Below are 18,193 nucleotides of genomic sequence, written 5' to 3'. Positions count from 1 at the left end.
GGTTGTCACAGGAATATCCCACTATGCTGGTACCAATGTGTCTCAGTCAGGGTTTCTATTCCTGCACAAACATCACAACCAAGAAGCAAGTTGGGGAGGAAAGGGTTTATTCAGCTCACACTTCCACATTGCTGTTCATCACCAAAGGAAGTCAGGACTGGAACTCAAGCAGGTCAGGAAGCAGGAGCTGATGCAGAGGCCATGGAGGGTGCTGCTTACTGGCTTGCTCAGCCTGCTTTCTTATAGAACCCAGGACCACCAGCCAGGGATAGCACCACCACAATGGGCTGGGTCCTTCCCCCTTGATCACTAGTTGAGAAAATGCCTTACAGCTGGGTCTCATGGAGGCATTTCCTCAAGGGAGGCTCCTTTCTCTGTGATAACTCCAGCTTGTGTCAAGTTGACACAAAAAACCAGCCAGGACACTAGCTGTGTGTCTACCTATAGATCTCATCTGCAACTTCTGACGATCAACAGGGACCTGGCAATTCACTAAAGGAGCAGGAGAAAATGCACTGGCAGTGTCTGGACCTGGAGGGGGACCCCATGGTGGTTTGAATGAGAATGACCCTACAGGCTCATATGTTTGAATGTTGATCCCCAGTTGGTGGAACTATTTGGGAAGGATTGGGAAATATGGCTTTGTTGAAGGAGATTTGTCACTGGCGATAGTCCAGCCTTCAAAAGCCCACACCATTCCCAGCGAACTGTCTCTTCCTCCTGCCTGTGGATCACATGTGCGCTCTCAGCCGCCACTATCCTAGTCACGGAACACACTCAGGAACAACGGCCAGCCCCAATAAATCCATTCTTCTCTGAGTTACTTTGGTCACAGCAATGGAAAAGTAACTCAGACAGCAGGCCCTAAGGAGTGTGTCTCCACCGATGGGAACTCTCTCACCCAACAGTCAAATCCCACAGAACTTCTTCCAGAAGCAAACAGAAATACATGTGGTATAAAATACAAGCTGGGTGGTGGTGGCACACGCCATTACTCCCAGCACTCGGGAGGCAGAGGCTGGTGGATCTCTGAGTCTGAGGCCAGCCTGGTCTACAGGGCAAGCTTCAGGACAGCCAGGGCTACACAGAGAAATCCTGTGGGTGGAGAGGGAGAGATTGGAGGTGGGGGATAGAGAGAATATGCCCTGTACTGGGGCCAATGACACTGCGCTTGCTGTGCACACCCAAGGCCCTGGGTTTGATCCCCAGCCCTGCAAAAGAAAGAAGAGCAGACAGGAATAGAAGTAGCTGAATGAAATCGCCTGCCACACACGAGCTCAGGACGTGATGTCACCCAGCACACAAGACCTCAGGACATGAAGTCCACCCACACACAAGACCTCAGGACATGAACTCACACAGCACACATGAGCTCAGGGCATGAAAATATGCACCAACATGAACTCATGATGTGAAATCATACAGCACACATGAACTCATACCATGAATTCACTAGACACGCATGAGCTCAGGACATGAAAATATGCACCAACATGAACTCATGATGTGAAATCATACAGCACACATCAACTCATGTCATTCACTGGACACACATGAGCTCAGGACATGAATGAAGTCCACCCAACACACATGAACTCATCCCATGAATTCACTAGACACGCATGAGCTCAGGACATGAACTCACCCAGCACACATGAATGCAGGATGTGAAGTCACTCGACACGCATGAGCTCAGGATGTACCACCCTGTTCTCCAGAACCCACTTTCTTCACTCAAGGGAAGGGCTGGAACTTGCAGTCCTGTCTCCTGGATAAGGCTCTCCTTCACCGGGGTCCCACATGCTCACAGCTGCCTTGAGCGCCAAGGCATCCAATGCCCTCCTCTGGCTTCTTTGTGCACTGTACAGAGATCTGCATATACACGCACACGTACACACACACTTTAAAATAAAATTATGAGTTAAAAAATGACAAAAACCAGTTGCTGGAGTTTTTGCTGGGAAGAGCTTAATTTAGTTAACATAATTCTTAACATACCGTGCTATCAGACATGTGAGAGTCCTCTGGGGCCAAGAGCCCCGGACCTGATATTTGCCTGACGACTAGCACTGACTTAGCAGACCATCTGCTGCTGGGACCCCCACTCTACTTAGGTGACCAAGTAGAGAAACTTAGGGCCGCGATTTCAGGCTTCAGTCCTGGCCACTAGGAAATTGCCCCATGGGCTGGGATGATGGTAAGACCTAAGTTTGGGTGCCAGAACCCAGTAAAGGCAGGGTGGGTGTGGCTTCCCTCCTGTCATGTGACTGCGCTGGAGGCAGAAGTGGGATGGACAGAGGAAGACCCTCAGTGTTACCTTTGGGCACAGACAGAGACACAGAGATGGGCAAACTCACACAGGTGAACAGACACGTGTCACACATACATGGGGGGAGAGGGGGACGGGGGGAGGGGAGGAGAGAGGGAGGGGGAAAGAGGGAGGGAGGGAGAGAGGTGGGAAGAGGTACCACATGTTGTGTTTCAGAGTGGTGGCTCTCAGTCAAATTCTGCAGTCATAGCTTGATGTCATAGCATAAAACCCAAGCTGTCATTTGTGTCACCAAACACAGAAGTGAGCTGTAAGGTGAAGGAATACTTTTCTCCATTTTTTTTTCTTGCTTGTTTCAGAACATTATCCAAACTCTGGTTCTTAAGCAGTGAGCCATCTCCCCTTGTCACCTGTCCAGGACTTCCCCAATGGCCAACGCTGACCCTTGAGCTTCCCTGCTTGGTTCCATCAAAACTCATCATGTTTATGCTTTAAGAGGTGTTATTTGTGCCAAGCATTTGGCGTTGTTTTAAATTAAATAATACTTGTTCTAGAAGGTTCAATGTGTGTAACCCTCTTAGGCTAAAGATCTTTAGGGGTTCTTAACAATCTCTCTGTATATCCCTGTGTGTACACATGTCCCTGTGTTCATGTGTCACTGTGTTCACATATGTCCCTGTGTACACATGCTCCTGTATGCACATGTCCCTGTGTTTACACATGTTCCTGTGTGAACACATATCCCCTGTGTGTACACATGTCCTTGTGTATATACGTGTCACTATGTGTACACATATCCCTATGTTCACGTGCCACTGTGCACATATGTCCCTGTGTACACACATGTCCCTGTGTCCACATTCCCTGTGTACACATATATCCCTGTGTATACACATGTCTCTGAGTGTACGAGTCCCTGTGTATACATGTTCCTATGTGTATGGGTCACTGTGTACACATGCCCCTGTATGTACACACGCTCCTCTGTACACGTGTCCTGGTGTTCACATGTGTCTGCGTACGTATGTCTCTGTATGAACATGTTCCTGTGTGTGCCTCTATGTGGAGGTCAGAGGTCAACTTCCATTGTCATTCCTCAGCCACTGTCCACTTTGCTCCATGAGACAAGGTCTCTCACTGATCTGGGAACCTGCTGTCAGCCTAGGCCGTCTGGCCTTGAAACCCCAGGAAAGTTCGGGTGTCCATCTTTGCAGTGCCGGGAGAGCCTATGTCACCACACCCAGCTTTTTATATGGGCTCTGGGATCAAACTCGGGTCTCCCTGGTCTCCAGGCGAGCACTTTACTGCCTGAGCTGTCTCCTCCTCAGTCCTTGATAATCTTAAAAACTATTAAAGGGACACTGCCTGGGACCACAATGTTTGAGAACCACTGCTCTGAGCACTTCCTGTAATTTTCCCCAAACTAAAAGCCATCTGGGACCAGCTCTGCAGAGCGGGAGGAGTTTAGATGCCAGATCACACGGCCTTTGTCCTCTGGGAGGAAGTCGATGGAGGTCGCAAGAGAGCCATCCCATACTGCGATTCCTTGCAGAGAATCTTAGAGCTGTAAGAAGGGGCTGGACAGAATGAGCCTATTACACAGATGGGGAAAATAGAGGCAAGACGTTGAGATGTTTGTGCAGAGCAGACTCCCCATCCACAGAGCAAGGAAGAACCCAGCATGTCCCTGGAGCCGCTGGCTTTCCTCATGACGCATCCCTGGTGTGGCTTTGGCGATGGCCAGGGTTGTTGTGGGAACAGCTTGTAGTAGCCCGGCCTGGGTTGGTTCCCACCACCACTGAACACGAGAATTATCCAAGTGGGTGGAAAAAGAAAATTAGAGCAATTTTCAAAACACAAAATTGGAGATAAACAGCGGCCAGGCCTCCTCCATCCCTGCGTTTCCAGCCTGGCGCAGCCCGCGGAGGAAACCCAGGATGACTGAACACGACTGTGGGGGCCTCTCCCTGCAGCCCCCACCGCCCCGCTCTCCCCAGCCTCCCCGTTACCATCCACGCTCAATTTCCCACACACAGCATTGAAAAATGACTCCCCACATGGGCCCACAAGGGGCTTTTTATCTTAGCTGTCAGCCTGAAATACACGCATAACCCCAGGCAATTATGGAAGCATGCGGGTCTCCTGAACCCCTCTCTGCTGGGTTTCCCTCCCAAATAAAATGAAATGAAACTTAGTTCTTGGGGAATTAATATAAACAAAGACCATGAAGCCATCGAGGGAGTGTGGGTGGGTAGGGAACAGAGAGCAGGGGACCATTAAGGACCCAAGTCGCAGGCAGGACACAAAAAATCAGCATAGGAAGGGGAGTTCTGGGGGAGGGAGGCTCACCATGCATAAGGTTAATTCTTTTAATTGCGGCCCAGAAAAATGTTGTTTTAGCTCCCCCCGCTCTGAGCTGTCAATCTTGCTCCTGGGTATTTCAGATTCGAATGTCTGTCCCCCCCTCTTTTCCAGTGAGGTGGTCAGAGGGGCTTGTGGGAAGGATTTTTTGAAGTATTCACTGAGTCAACAGTCCCACCAGCAGTGGGACAGTAAAGTTTCACAGCCTGGCTTTGATCTGCATTTCAGAAAAATGAACCCATAAACGCGGAATGTTTTATGAACCCCAAATAAGAAACTCTTTGTCTTTTATCTTACTTGTCTACTGAGGGGGGAAATCAGAGGGCTATCTCAACATCCAGCTCGTTAGGTTTTATTTGTGGCCCGGTAAAAAGAGAGTATAATAATATTTACTGAGTTTTGTTTCAACTCTAAATAAACCCAGTGTCTCATATTCAAATATGTACGTATATATGTATATATATGAACATGTGTGTATAAATATGTATATGTATGTGTGAATATGTATGTATGAGTGTATGTATAAATATATATGTATGTATTAATATGTATTTGTGTTATGCATGTGTGTATGTATATGCATATGTATGCATGTATGTGAGAATATATAAACATGTATGTATATGTATGCATGAGTATGTATGTGTGTATGTATGAACATGTATGTGTTATATATATGCATAAATATGTATATGCATGTGTGTATGTGTGCATGTATATATGTGTGTATGTGTAAATATGTATACATGTGTATGCATGCATAAATATGTATGTGTATGTATGCATACATGTGTGAATGTAGATATATGTATAAATATGTACATATTTGTATGCATGAGTATGTATGTATATGTATGTATGAACATGTACGTATTTGTTATATATATGCATAAATATGTATGTAAGAATACGTATGTGTGCATGTATGTATGTGTGTGTAGGTATGTGTGTATATCTTAAATGGGTTCCAGTAGACAGAGCCATCAGGTCAACTGCTTAGCAACACATGTATTTTCTAGTTGAAATTAGAAAGTTCCCTCAGAGCCCACTGTGGCCTTGGAGAGAGCTGCCTTCTGCTCACAGCTCCCTGCTTGCCCCTGCCTTGGTGCTATGCAGTAACTTACTCCTTGGAGGATGCATCTGTCTCAGTGCTTGCCTGTTGAGAAGGTAGAGAAAGGGGACATCTCAAGTGAGAGGGAGAAAAACTGACACACTCCTTGTTGCAGCTAAAACCCACGGGGGCATTCAAGGCTACTCCTGCAAAAGAGAGGTAGTGGAGCGAGAGGCTTCCAGGCTACGTGCTCCATTGACAATTGTTGCGCCCTGTCTTCTTTTCTGTTCTTTTTTTCTTTTCTTTTTTTCAAGACAAAGTTTCCCTGTGTAGTCCTGGCTGTAGTGGAACTCACTTTGTAGACCAGGCTGGTCTAGAACTCAACAGAGTTCTGCCTGCCTCTGCCTCCCGAGTGCTGGGCTTAAAGGGTGTGTACCACCACTGCTTGGTTAGCTGTCCTTTCTCTACACTACTGCCCTCAAAGAAGGGGCCAGCCCCAACCATGCCCCAGGAAGACCTGACAGCCTCTCCCTGTTACTGACGCTGGTAGGAAGCCCATTTCCAGCTAGGCTCAGGGAGAGGCCACTCCTGTCACTGTGCCTCAGTTTCCCCACCTCAGGCGGCAGTGACAAGAGTCTTCATGGTATTTAGTGTTGTTAGGACATCTTGGGGAACCAGGTGGCAGAGTCTAGCTCACACAGGGTGGGAAAGAGCAGCGTCTGAGAGTTCGGACGCTGCTGGGCACTCAGCACAGCCTGGGCCATCTCATTCCCTCTGGCCTCCACAAGCAGGAAGATGGTCCCCGAGCTGTTCTGTTCAGAAAACACTGTTCAGATGACATGGTTAAGATCTGGGGACTGCCAGGAGCTGGGGACAGGCATACCGAGGCTCCCTGCTGCCTTCCAGGGAAGCATGCAGCACCAAGAGCTCACAGCAGCCACAGGAGGTGGTCAGAGACGGCAAAGAAGCTTTGTTTTTCAATGGGGAAACTGAGGCTTGGAGAGACACAGTGTCCTGCCTCTGTTGTTGGCAGTCTGGGTCTCAGGACCCTGTAGCTCATCTCAGAACACTGGCTGTACTGTTCTTTGTCCCCAGTGTGGAGGCTCCTCAGGACCAGGGGAGGTGCCCGCTGTCTCAAAACTCTTGAGCGTCAGGTTTGAACGTTTTTTCTGTTTGATCAAATGGTAACCTTGTTTAAAAGCTTTTTTGTGGGTGACCTGGTTTCCCTCCTCATCTTACCGTGACATCAGAAATTGAGATGGGGAGTTCCCGTGCATTGCTTGGCTTGAAAGACGATTGGGAGGAAAGGGTGAAGTTGAAAAGAGTCTGAGGGAGGCACCTTAGACTTTCATGCATACTCAAACTCACCCCCACACATGCACACACATGTGCACACCCACACACATACACGCACATGCATGCACACACAAGTGCACACATGCACACAGCATCACACACCCTGAAGAAAAAATAAAACACTAAATAATAAAAGAAAAAATGTGGAATCACCCGGAGGAGGACAGTGTCTGAGTTCCCAGCTCCTCTGTTGACACACGAATGAGGAGAACGGACCCCCTTAGCTGGCATCTGGAAGGAGTCTAGACTTCCTACATGAGATGGCGATCATGGTAGCAGACAGTCACACATGGCTCTGGGGAACAAGCAGTGCTGAGGACCCTTGGGAGACTGACACACTGGTGACTCTCAATGGTGTAGGTCACATATCCTGTTCAATCAACTGACAGGTTAGCATGGGGAGGCAGGAGGATTGCCATGAGTTCCAGGGAAGCCTGGGTTTTAGGCTAAGAGTGTTTCCGAGCAGTCACATCTGTATGGAGCATACAGCAGATACTTTCCTTCCTCTCACTTTCCTCTAAAGAAGACAACACGGGGCCTGGGGGGGTAACTCAGTGGTTAGGAGCACTTGTTGCCCTTGCGAGGACCGGAGGTCAGTTTCCAGCACCGTGTCAGGTGGCTCCCAGCTACCTGTAACTCTAGATCCAGAGGATTTGGTGCCCTCTTCTGGCCTCAATAGGCATGTGCAGGCATGTGTATGCACACGCGAGTGCAGGTACGCGCGCACACACACTTTAAACTATTAAAAATGCTTTAAAAGACGACAGTACAGGGTTGGGGATTTAGCTCAGTGGTAGAGCGCTTGCCTAGCAAGCGCAAGGCCCTGGGTTCAGTCCCCAGCTCCGAAAAAAAGAAAAGAAAAAAAAAAAAAAGAAGAAGACAGTACAGCCATTTTCTGATTGTTACATGTAACCTATAGATGACAGCTCACGTGGATGTATGACAACACTGTGCCGTATCTTGTAAAGGGCTCAAACATCCACAGCTCTTGACATGAGAGTTAGGTCCGGGAGCTAACATCCAGAAAGAGAACTGTAATTTAAGTTTAAATGTCACGACTTATTGTCTTTGTTCACGTAAGTTTAAAGATCCTGAGGTGGCTGCCACACAACTGGAGGCGTGAATGACAATGAAGAGCCTCTTCTCATGTGCTGTAGAGGAGGGACCTTCTCGGGGTCTCAGGGACCTTCTGCCCAGAGGTGGTCAGGGATCGTCCAGGCTCCCAGCTGCCCCATCTTCTCTGCTTCCAAGGTGGGGATGCGGTGACCTTCATCTGGCTCACAGCTTCTGGAGCGAGATGGGAAGAGAAAATGAGCTCCTTCCCGTTTAATGCACACTCCACACCAGCCACGCAGCATCCTATATATCTGCCAGACTTCCTTCCCATTATCACACCTCTTAGCTCAGAGAGGATTCTGGGAAATGTAGTTTTCTGCATGCTGGGAAATGTAGTTTTCTGCTGAGACTGGCGTTTCTGTTGGTCAGAGTCACAAAGGGAAGCTCAGAGGTCACCTGGCTTCCTTTGCCACCTGCAGAACCAAATAAAATGACTGCTTAGGAGGTCATGTCAAAAATACTGGGGAGTGACTCTTCCGGGTCTGCCAGTCTGGCTCCTTTAAGAACATACCCACAAGGGAAGAGGACAGGTCTGAGCATCCTAGATCTGAGCATCCTAGAAGCGGACTAACCCTACTTACTACTCATTACCCATGATTAGGCAAGGTCTCCCTTGCCTCAGGTTCTTCAGCAATAGAACAGGGGCATGGTACCCTGATCTGTGGACCCCTCTAGGTTCAGAATGAGATTGGGAACATGGTTGCAGAAAGGGGGAGAACGACCACCCAAAGGAGGAGACAGAGTTCTCCTGAGTCTCCTTTGCTTCTGTGCACTTCGTCCCCAGAGCTGTCTGCTTTCCCTTTTAGGACAAGCGAGAGTCAGATGTGCTAGTTCTTAAGACTGGGCGCTTTAGACTCTCTCCATCGTCTGGTCCCCTGCCTCTAAAGCCACTAAACTACTTGAGTTTGGAGGAAGAAGGCAGAACGTTGCCGGAATGCTGCTTCTGCTGCGTGGGCTCTGTGGATGAGAGGGAACCGCCTGTCCTTACACATGACTTCCTGCCGGTCACCATCACCCCGGGAGACGTGACTGTTCAAGGGGCTCCCGTCTAGCCTGAGTCCCAGAGGCTATATGAAAGACCAGCTCTGTGCTGGGGTCCAGAATCCCTCTGATCCATCCCTCCTATCTCCGAGCAAGGCCGAGAGCCCTCAAGGCCAGCACAGTCCGCAAAAGGCACCAGTTTTGCTTTAGAACCAGGTACCTCGCCCCAAAACAGAGCTCTTGAGATGCTGTGCTTGAAGTGTTGGACTTTTAGCTAATTAGCAGGCAAAAAAAAAGGGGGGGGGCAACTTAATGGATTCAAGCCGTGTTTACGCTGACCTGACAAGCCGTTTGGCAGTGTGGAAGTGCGACACGGTGAACATCTGAGTTTGGGCCCGTGGAATTCCATCTGGGACAGGCTGAGGTCGGGTTGCGTTTTTATTGAGCTATTGTGTAGCACGAGAACTAATTTCCGACTACCTCATAAGAACTTCCAAACTGGGCTGACAACGGATTTATCATAATTACCGCCATGATTACACGTGCTGTGTGTGTGTAAATTGTGTTTATAAAGTTTCCAGCTCACAATTAAAACATGCTGTCGGTTTCTCCCGTCTCCCCCTCCTTCCTCACCCCCCCCCCAATTCTTTCCTTTCTTCTCTCTCATATTAATACCTGACAACCATTTCCTTTGGACAAAACAGAGTCACAGCAAAGGCACACACGAACTCAAGGAACTTCCCGCTCCCTGGCCAGAGCAGTTTAGGGAACATTCCTCCCCTTCACAGACACAAACTCAAAGTATTTTGCAAATGCCAGTCAATGATGTCAAGTGATTTAAAAACCAGGGTACACCGTGGCTGCGTCTTTAAAGAACTGTGTCAGGCAGCCCCCCAAAAATGTGTGTGCTGTTTGACGTAAAGAGACGTCTACGTTCAGCTACGAGTGAACTTACTGCATTAGTCAACATTTGGGGGAAAGTGCCATCTCCCATAGGCTGAGCTAAAGGCGTCACAGTCTCTAACCGGCCAAGGCGTGCCTTTCTTCTTCTGTCTGTCGGCTGTGGAATTCCTGGGTTTCAGGCAACAAATAATTTAGTAAATGACGTAAAATAGCTAATAAAAGCAAGACCCCGGAAGAGGAAGCTGAACCTTGGGGTCACAGGAAGCTGCTGAGCTGGATCCCAGGCCGAGTCTCCACCACCCTCACTCCTATTGTCTGAGCTCTGACAGAGAGCAACTAGCCCATTGGCTACCCAGTGGCCAATGAGGCCCCTCAATAGAGTGTCAGGTCTAGACCAATCAGAAGCTGTCTGCTTATTCTCAATTACCATCCTGCCCCAGAACGAAGGGTCTGTAGGGGGCGCAGTGTTTCCAAGGCCCAGCACCTGGTGGATGGTGTTTGCTTAGTACAGGTCCGATGGTTTAAACCTTCATTTTCAAACTCTCCACAGTTTGGAAAGTCAAAGCTGGAAGAAAGCTGAGCCCTCCAGTAGAGAAAAGATGGAGGATCGGCCAGAGGAAGAGCAGAGGTCCCAGATGGGTGAAACCTGTAGTTGGTTCTGGCTCTCTGCGACCCATCCCACTAGCTCTTCCTGCCCCGGGTCTCAGGAGACCGACCACCAGACTTACTTGCAGATCAGGTGGCCTGTGGCCTGATCTCAAGCCCCATCGTCTCCACTTCCTAGCTGTGTGACTCTGGGCCGGACACTTAACCTCTTTGTTGGTGAGGAAGACAGCAATACTGCTTTCAAGAGACTATAGGGACAGAGTGGGCAGTTCACAGAGAGCCCTTGTCACCGTTGGCAAACATTTGGGAGGCAGTCATCTCTTCCCTGTGTCTTGTGCAAGGCTGAGGTTGAGTAGCCATTGTGAATCCCACCAAGTCCTCTGGGTTTCCACAGCGACTGTCAACAAGTACTTCAGACTCTGTATGCCTCAGTTTCTTTACCCATGCAATGGGCACAAGGACAGAATGGTGCTGCTGGTAAAATTCCCAGGGTGCCCCATCAACGTCATCATCAGGATGGTGTTCTTGAGAAGGCTGGGGAGGAAACTCAGGAGGTGAATTGTGTTTGCTCTACAAGCATGAAGACCCCGGTTCCACCCTCAGAACCTACAAAAAAGGCTGGAAGTTGGCACTGAGAAGTCAGAGACAGGAGAGTCACTGGGGTTCACTGGCCTAGCAGCCCAGGTGTAGAGCTCCTAACGAACAACAGCCAAGGTTGGTCTCTGCCACCGCCACCACCACCACCACCACATATATACAGGTCCATGTGCACACATGTGCACACACATACACACAGAGGCACCCGCACACACATGAACACACACAGAGGCACCTGCACACACATGAACACACACAGGCACCTGCACACACGTGAACACACACAGGCAACTGTACACATATGAACACACACAAGCACCTGCACACACATGAACACACACAAGCACCTGTACACACATGAAGACAAACAGATAGGCACCTGTACACACATGAACATACACACAGGCACCTGTACCAACTGTACACACAAGAACACATACATACAAACCTGTACACACATGAACACACACAGGCAACTGTACACATATGAACACAGACACAGGTACCTGGACACACATGAACACACACACCTTAAACACACATACACACACCTGGGGAGGAAACTCATGAATATACACATGAATATACACACCTATACACACATGCACACCTGTCCACACATGAATACACACACCTTAGACATACATACACACACCTGCACACACATGAACATACAGACTCAAAGATGATGTCCTCTGTACCGCAGCAGGTACCGGAGACTCTTGGTGTGCCTTTAGGCTTGGCCTTCTCCAAATTCCGCTCCTTTAGAAACCTTCGAGGCTAGGGGCTGTCCCCAACACCTACCCCAAGCCACACTGACCGATGACAGGGCTGTGTCCCCAAGGCCTGTAGTTCTTCCCCTGAGCCTGAACTGTGCTTTGATGGTCAGACTTGCCATTCATCACTCCTGTCATCAGACAGCAAGGCCCTGGAAGTGGAGGGTATGGCTCAGGAGCTCCCGGAAGCGGGGCTGGAACCATCTTGAGAAGCCTCTGTGCTCACAGAATGGCCGGTCTCCATGACTGGGGACTCAGCTCCAGGCGTGTCTGACCTTTCCTCCCCTGTCTGGGCTGAGTCTGAGAACCAAGCAGACAGTGTGACCCCTGGGACCTCCATCCAGAGCGTCTGCCTGCCTTGCTTCCTCTGGAAACACAGGAACTCAGCACAAGGTTTGTGTGGGTAGCGGGTGTCTATGACCCTTCCCAGAACCCAGGGTCCATTCTGAGGGGATTTCATAGCATTCAGGAAGCTAGGGATGGTGGAGACCTAGTCTTGGTCCCCTAAACCCCCCAAACATCAAAGAGGAAGTGCCCACATGTGTTAATGGTTCCCTGGGTCCTGTACCTACAGGGTCATTCTCAGCTCACACAAGAGGCCAAAAGAGTCACCACCCACCACTGCAGATTCCCAGTCTGTGGGAACAGAGCTGGAGGCTCCATTCTCCCACTTCTGAGCACTGAACAGGAGCACTGGAGGCCTGTTTGACCCATCTCTGAGTTGGAGGCCAGAGGGTTCCAGACCAACAATGGCTACATACTGAGACTCCATCTTTAAAGGGAGGGGAGAAAACAGAATCCCAGACACAATATGGGTTGATTGGTTCCCCGTTTCCATGCATTTGGTTCAGTGATTAGAGTCTGCAGCCTGCTGTCTCTTACAAGTGTCCCTTCAGAGCCAAAGATGTGACCCAAATGCTCAGAGCCCCATGGAGATGCTGTCCAACTGTCCTGAGGCCTCGTGGGTCCTGGCTCAGAGATCTGCAGTCTGGTAGGTCCCAAAGCCTGGTCCAAGGTAGGACAGGATGAGAGTTGGTGACACTCCCCAGCAAATTCCATGCTCTGAGAGGGACAAAGAAGGCTCCCTGTCTAGGGTCACGGACCACAGAGGATCTCAGAACTTCTTCCCCAGAGGAAGTTACTGAGATCCTGTTGTCAAGAAAGGCATTGAGGACTGCAGTCTGTTGCCCCAGCTCTGTGTTCCTAAGCTGTGAAGGCCTGATACTCCATGGGTTGACTCCATTCCAGAATCGGACGCCTTCCCACCGTCCACCAGACTTCACGGCTGCTTCCGCAGAGAAAACTGTTGCGGGGAAGGGGGACATTGCTGCTAACTCAGAGAAGTGGCAGAGCTAAGAGGGGATCCAGAGGGGATGATATAGCTGCTGTGATCTCCATATGGGATGTCAGTAGAGACAGGGCCAGCAGAGCCAACCCCAGGGAGCAGGGAGTGAGGGGGCAGAGATAGACTGCAGGAGTGGGTCTTGGTCAGTGCTCCCTGCTGGTCAGAACTGCTGTGACCCAGCTCCTATGGAAGGAGAGAACCAAGGAGAAGGACCCTGTTCTGTGCAAGCAAAACCAGCTGTCCTTGCCCATGGCGCCAGCCAGGCCCCTGCCTACTCTTGGCAGAGGTAGCAGCTTCCCTCTCTCTCCTGAAGAGAAGGGAAATGCCTGAATGCTTGAATCTGCTTCTCTCCCCGCACGGTCCAGCGCTGGCTTTCCAGAAGATTCATTTTAATTCCTACTAAGTCATCCTGTCCTTTGATAAAGTTCAGCCCCTTACCCGAAAGATGAATAAAAGAGCTGGCCACCATATGGAGCTCTGCAGAACAATCCCATGCATGACCTCAGATCATGGCGCGGAGGCTAAACACATGCCGAGAGAGGACCACCAAGCCCCCGGAACCCTAGGGATGGGTGCTGGGCACAGACCACATGCTCGCCTCACTCCGCTGCACAGCCCAATCCGCCACTGCCGCTCCCCTCTCTGGACAGGGTTCAAACGTCTCCAGGATTTTATCAGCATTTTAAAAGTGGAAGTTAATAATCTTCAGGGATTTCTGGGTGGAGATGGAGCGGCCAGGGGGAGGAAGTGATACTTTATCAAAAGACTTCCCTCCGTGGAAGGTCGGATAAGGCTGGTGTGGAAGTGAGGTCTTTGGAGCGTCTGACTATATGGCGGATATCTGGCCAGAACCGAGTGTGTCAGGAAGTGGGGGTGGGGTGGTGACACAGAATCGCCATCATGGAAGGAGACTTGTAAGCGCGTCACACGCTTGACACTGGTGGTGAGGACAGCGGGCTCTCCATCTGCCCTGCAGCACTGGAAGGAGCTCTGGTTTGCTGAAGCAAAGTCCTGTCTTCTCTGAGCAGTGACCTGTCTGCACCCAACAGTAAGACAGAAGGAAGTAGGACTTCAACTGTCTGTCTTGTTACCTGCACTTAGCCAGCCTTTAGTCTCCAAGTCCCCTGGGGTTGGGCGGCAGGTCTGGGAGCCAGCGGGAGAGCTCCTGGGGCTTTGGACACAGGCCTGTTGTTTCTAGCCTCGTGGTCCTGGGCATGTGTGAGGCAGGCCAGCCATGCCTGAAATCAAGAGCAAGGGGCCTGGCCTCACCTCTGACATTGACATAGGACAGCAGCGCGCTGCATTTGATGTGCTTCAGACAGCAGTAGTTAGGGGGACTGCAAGCTGTTTCCCTAATTGAGCTGGAATGCTCACTAATTCCCGGGCTCATATGTCCCAAACTAGAAAATGGCTTCCTATGTCCAGGACCTACTGACTGGCTGGAGCTGTGGGGCACTTTCCTTTCCTCTCCCCCAGAATTAGAAAAGAAAAGGCAGGGAGGAAGGAAACATCAACTCTGGTGTAATTATAAACGTGAGGTGTGTGTGTGTGTGTGTGTGTGTGTGTGTGTGTGTGTGTGTGTGTGCGTGTGTGTCTCTGTGTGTACATGTGTGTCTGTGTCTCTGTGTGTCTGTTTGTGTTTCTGTGTTTGTGTGCATGTGTGTCTGTGTATCTGTGTATCTGTGTGTATATGTGTGTCTGTGTATCTGTGTGTCTGTGTGTGTCTATGTGTATGTGTGTCTGTGTGTGTATCTGTGTATCTCTGTGTCTATGTGTCTATGTATGTGTGTGTGTGCCTGTGTGTGTGTCTGTTTGTGTGCATGTGTGTCTGTGTATCTGTGTGTCTGTTTATGTGTATGTATCTGTGTGTATTTATATGTAACTATGTGTATGTCTGTGTGTCCATATATGTGTGTGTCTGTGTGTGTGTCTGTATGTATGTGTGCCTGTATCTGTGTGTGTGTCTGTGTGTGTCTGTGTGTCTGTGTCTTTCTGTGTGTCTATGTGCATGTGTATGTGTGTGTGTCTGTATGTGTGTATCTATGTGTCTATCTATGTCTGTGTCTGTCTGTGTCTGAGACAGCCATGGGTGCTAGGAACCCAACCTCTGCCTTTTGGTTGTAAGCATAGTTTTTAGTGGTTGAGCCTTTTCTCCAGCCACTTTTTAAAAAAATGTTCTGCATTGTGGTGTCAAGACAAAGACAGCAGCAAAAAGCCAGCCCTCACGGAGACCACAGGAGGGCCGACTGTAGACCACAGGAGGGCCGGCCGCAGCTGCCTCGGACCTGAAGGAAGTTTTGGATTTTCCACAATATTCTAGGTTGGTGTTGGTGCTTACAAGTGAGTTCATAGAACTGGTGGCTCCACGTGACCCTCGGCCCCGGGAAGTGAGCTCAGGAAAGAGTTCTTGTTGGGTGAGACTGACTAAAATCTGAGACATTTGTAGACACAGAATTTATGGACCTCTGGAGACACTCATTAAAGCAGCCCAGATAACAGCTTTGATCCAAGGGACCACCATGCCAGAGTGTTTAGCTGAGCAGAAAAATAAAAGCCCAACACCCATGGCTGGGGAGATGGCTCAGTGGTAATGTGCTTCCTGTGCAGTCAGGAGGACCTGAGTTCTAATCCCATGTACCCATAAAGAAAGCCAGTTCACCATCTGGCTTCCATAGCTCTAGAGCTAGGAGGAGAGACAACAGTGAAAGACCCTGACTCAAAAAAAAAATTCACAGGCAACTGCAGCCATGCACCTAGCTTTTTTCAGTTTCTAAAGAAGACTGTCCTGCTGTCTGTCCCAGGGTCTGTAACTCACGCCTTAGCTGAATGAACTCCCAGTCAAAAACTACCACCCTTTTCAAAGCACCCATCATTTTTCTAAACCCTGGGCAGCCCAATATTGACCTTAAAAGCCCCTGGTGGGTAGGATGAATGTTGGCCTCCCCATTTAGGATGTGGGGCCATGCCCTCTGCTCCTTGGCAACAGGACCCAGTTTGTTGAGAGCATGGTACATCCCAGGTTCCTCCCTATGAACCCTGAGCCCGGAACATCCATGAGAAAGTATCTGACATCCACCACAGTGCCATGTGATCAAGGTCACTGTCACTCATGGCAGACTATAGGAGTCTTTGACACCAGAGGCTGGAAGCATCAGAAGTTCTGGCTTACCTGAATATGGGGTTGATGCCAAGACCTCAGACAGTTCTAGGGTCAGGACACCAAGATGTGGCCTCTCTGAGTGACGTCTGCACTTCCCGGAAGCGTGGTAGCCACCTTCCACATATAAACATCCCATGGATTCCGGATTGACACTCGGTCTCTCTCGACAGCTGACCTCAGCTGCCACAGCACGGGTGGCGAAAGCAAGAGGGGCGCGGGGCCAGCGTCCCTGTGAGAAAGGTAGCGTGGGAGACCTGTGGCCATCTTAGAAATACAAGCCGAGCACTCAGCAACCACACCCCATCCCGGCCATCTGTACTTCTGTCCCCAGAGCACTGAGCAGAGAAGAACTAGGAAGCCAATATGGTGTGACTGGAGGTGGCCTCCACCAAAGAGCTCGGATGTCCATTTTCAGACTCTCCTGTATGCACAGAGCACTGGAGATGCCAACCTCTCCTAACTCCATCCCTGGTACCCCAGCCATTCACAGTGACAACCAAAACCCCAGGCTGCCCCACTCCCAAGAGGTGTTTAGTTGACGTCATGTACACTGTGAACTGACTTACAGGGTTAAAGACATCTGTGTTTATCCCGTGCACGGCTTTCCTGAGGCAGAGAGGAGAAGGGAGAGGGAGGGAAGGAGGAGTCGGAGGAGACGCCACCAAACACTGACTGGGTTCAGCGCCAGCTCCGTGAATTTAGAGATGGTATTCACGCCCTCCTAAGGCCAGCCGTCAGTGCCAACAGTCTTGTTCCCTCCCGGCCAGTTCCTTGTGTCACACTAGATTGTTGATCTTTTTCTTTTCCCCTAAGCTTAACCAGAGTGTTGTTTAGGGTCAGTTGGTAAGCATTTGGGGGTAAAGGGAGACTGACTGCTCGCGGTGTCCTTACACGCCCCAACATCATCATGGCTTCCTTTTAGATGATCCCTCCCACCCGACTTGTAGGCAGTGAGCACAAAGTCCTAGGGACCAACCAGCATCCTGCTCCCCTGCTGTCTGTCCCCTCCTCATTCCTTATGCTCGTCTCTCTGTTTTAGTTTATGTGCTCCCCACTTTAATGGAGTCATCCTGAGAGCTGAGACAGGGTGGGCGCATGACTGCTTTCCAGAGCCTATGAGACCAAACATGACCTCGTCAGTGTCAGCTCAGGGGCAGGACGGAACCTTAGGGGACTGAGACCTCCTCCTCAGACACCTCCTTTCACATGAGCTACCCCAGGCTCGTCTCTGAGTGACTGTCCCACATGGATCCAAATGTCCATGCTCAAAGCTTAGATGGAATGCATGAAAAACCCTGACAGGCATAGATTCCGAGGCCACAGTCCCTGGGGAATTTTTCCTAAAGGACCACTAATCATGTGGTCAAGAAAGTCTTAGCTGCAAGAAATTTGGGGCTGAGCTGAATGCCTGGCGTGGAGTTCCATAGGTGTACCTACAGATACAGAGAGGCACACCTGTCAGTTAATCAGTGCTGCGTCACCCCTGCAAAACCAGCCTCCAGCTATGTGTGCACATATGTATGCAATTGTGTGTGTGCAATTGTGTATGTGTGCATACAATTGTGTGTGTGTAACTGTGTGTGTAATTGTACATGCACACATGCCTGCTTATGTGCGTATGCACACTGTGTAGGGGTGTGTGTGTGTGTGTGTGTGTGTGTGTGTGTGTGTG

Source organism: Rattus rattus, chromosome 17, assembly GCF_011064425.1.
Source record: "Rattus rattus isolate New Zealand chromosome 17, Rrattus_CSIRO_v1, whole genome shotgun sequence".
NCBI classification, from domain to species: domain Eukaryota; kingdom Metazoa; phylum Chordata; class Mammalia; order Rodentia; family Muridae; genus Rattus; species Rattus rattus.
Note: the sequence above shows the minus strand (reverse complement) of the source record.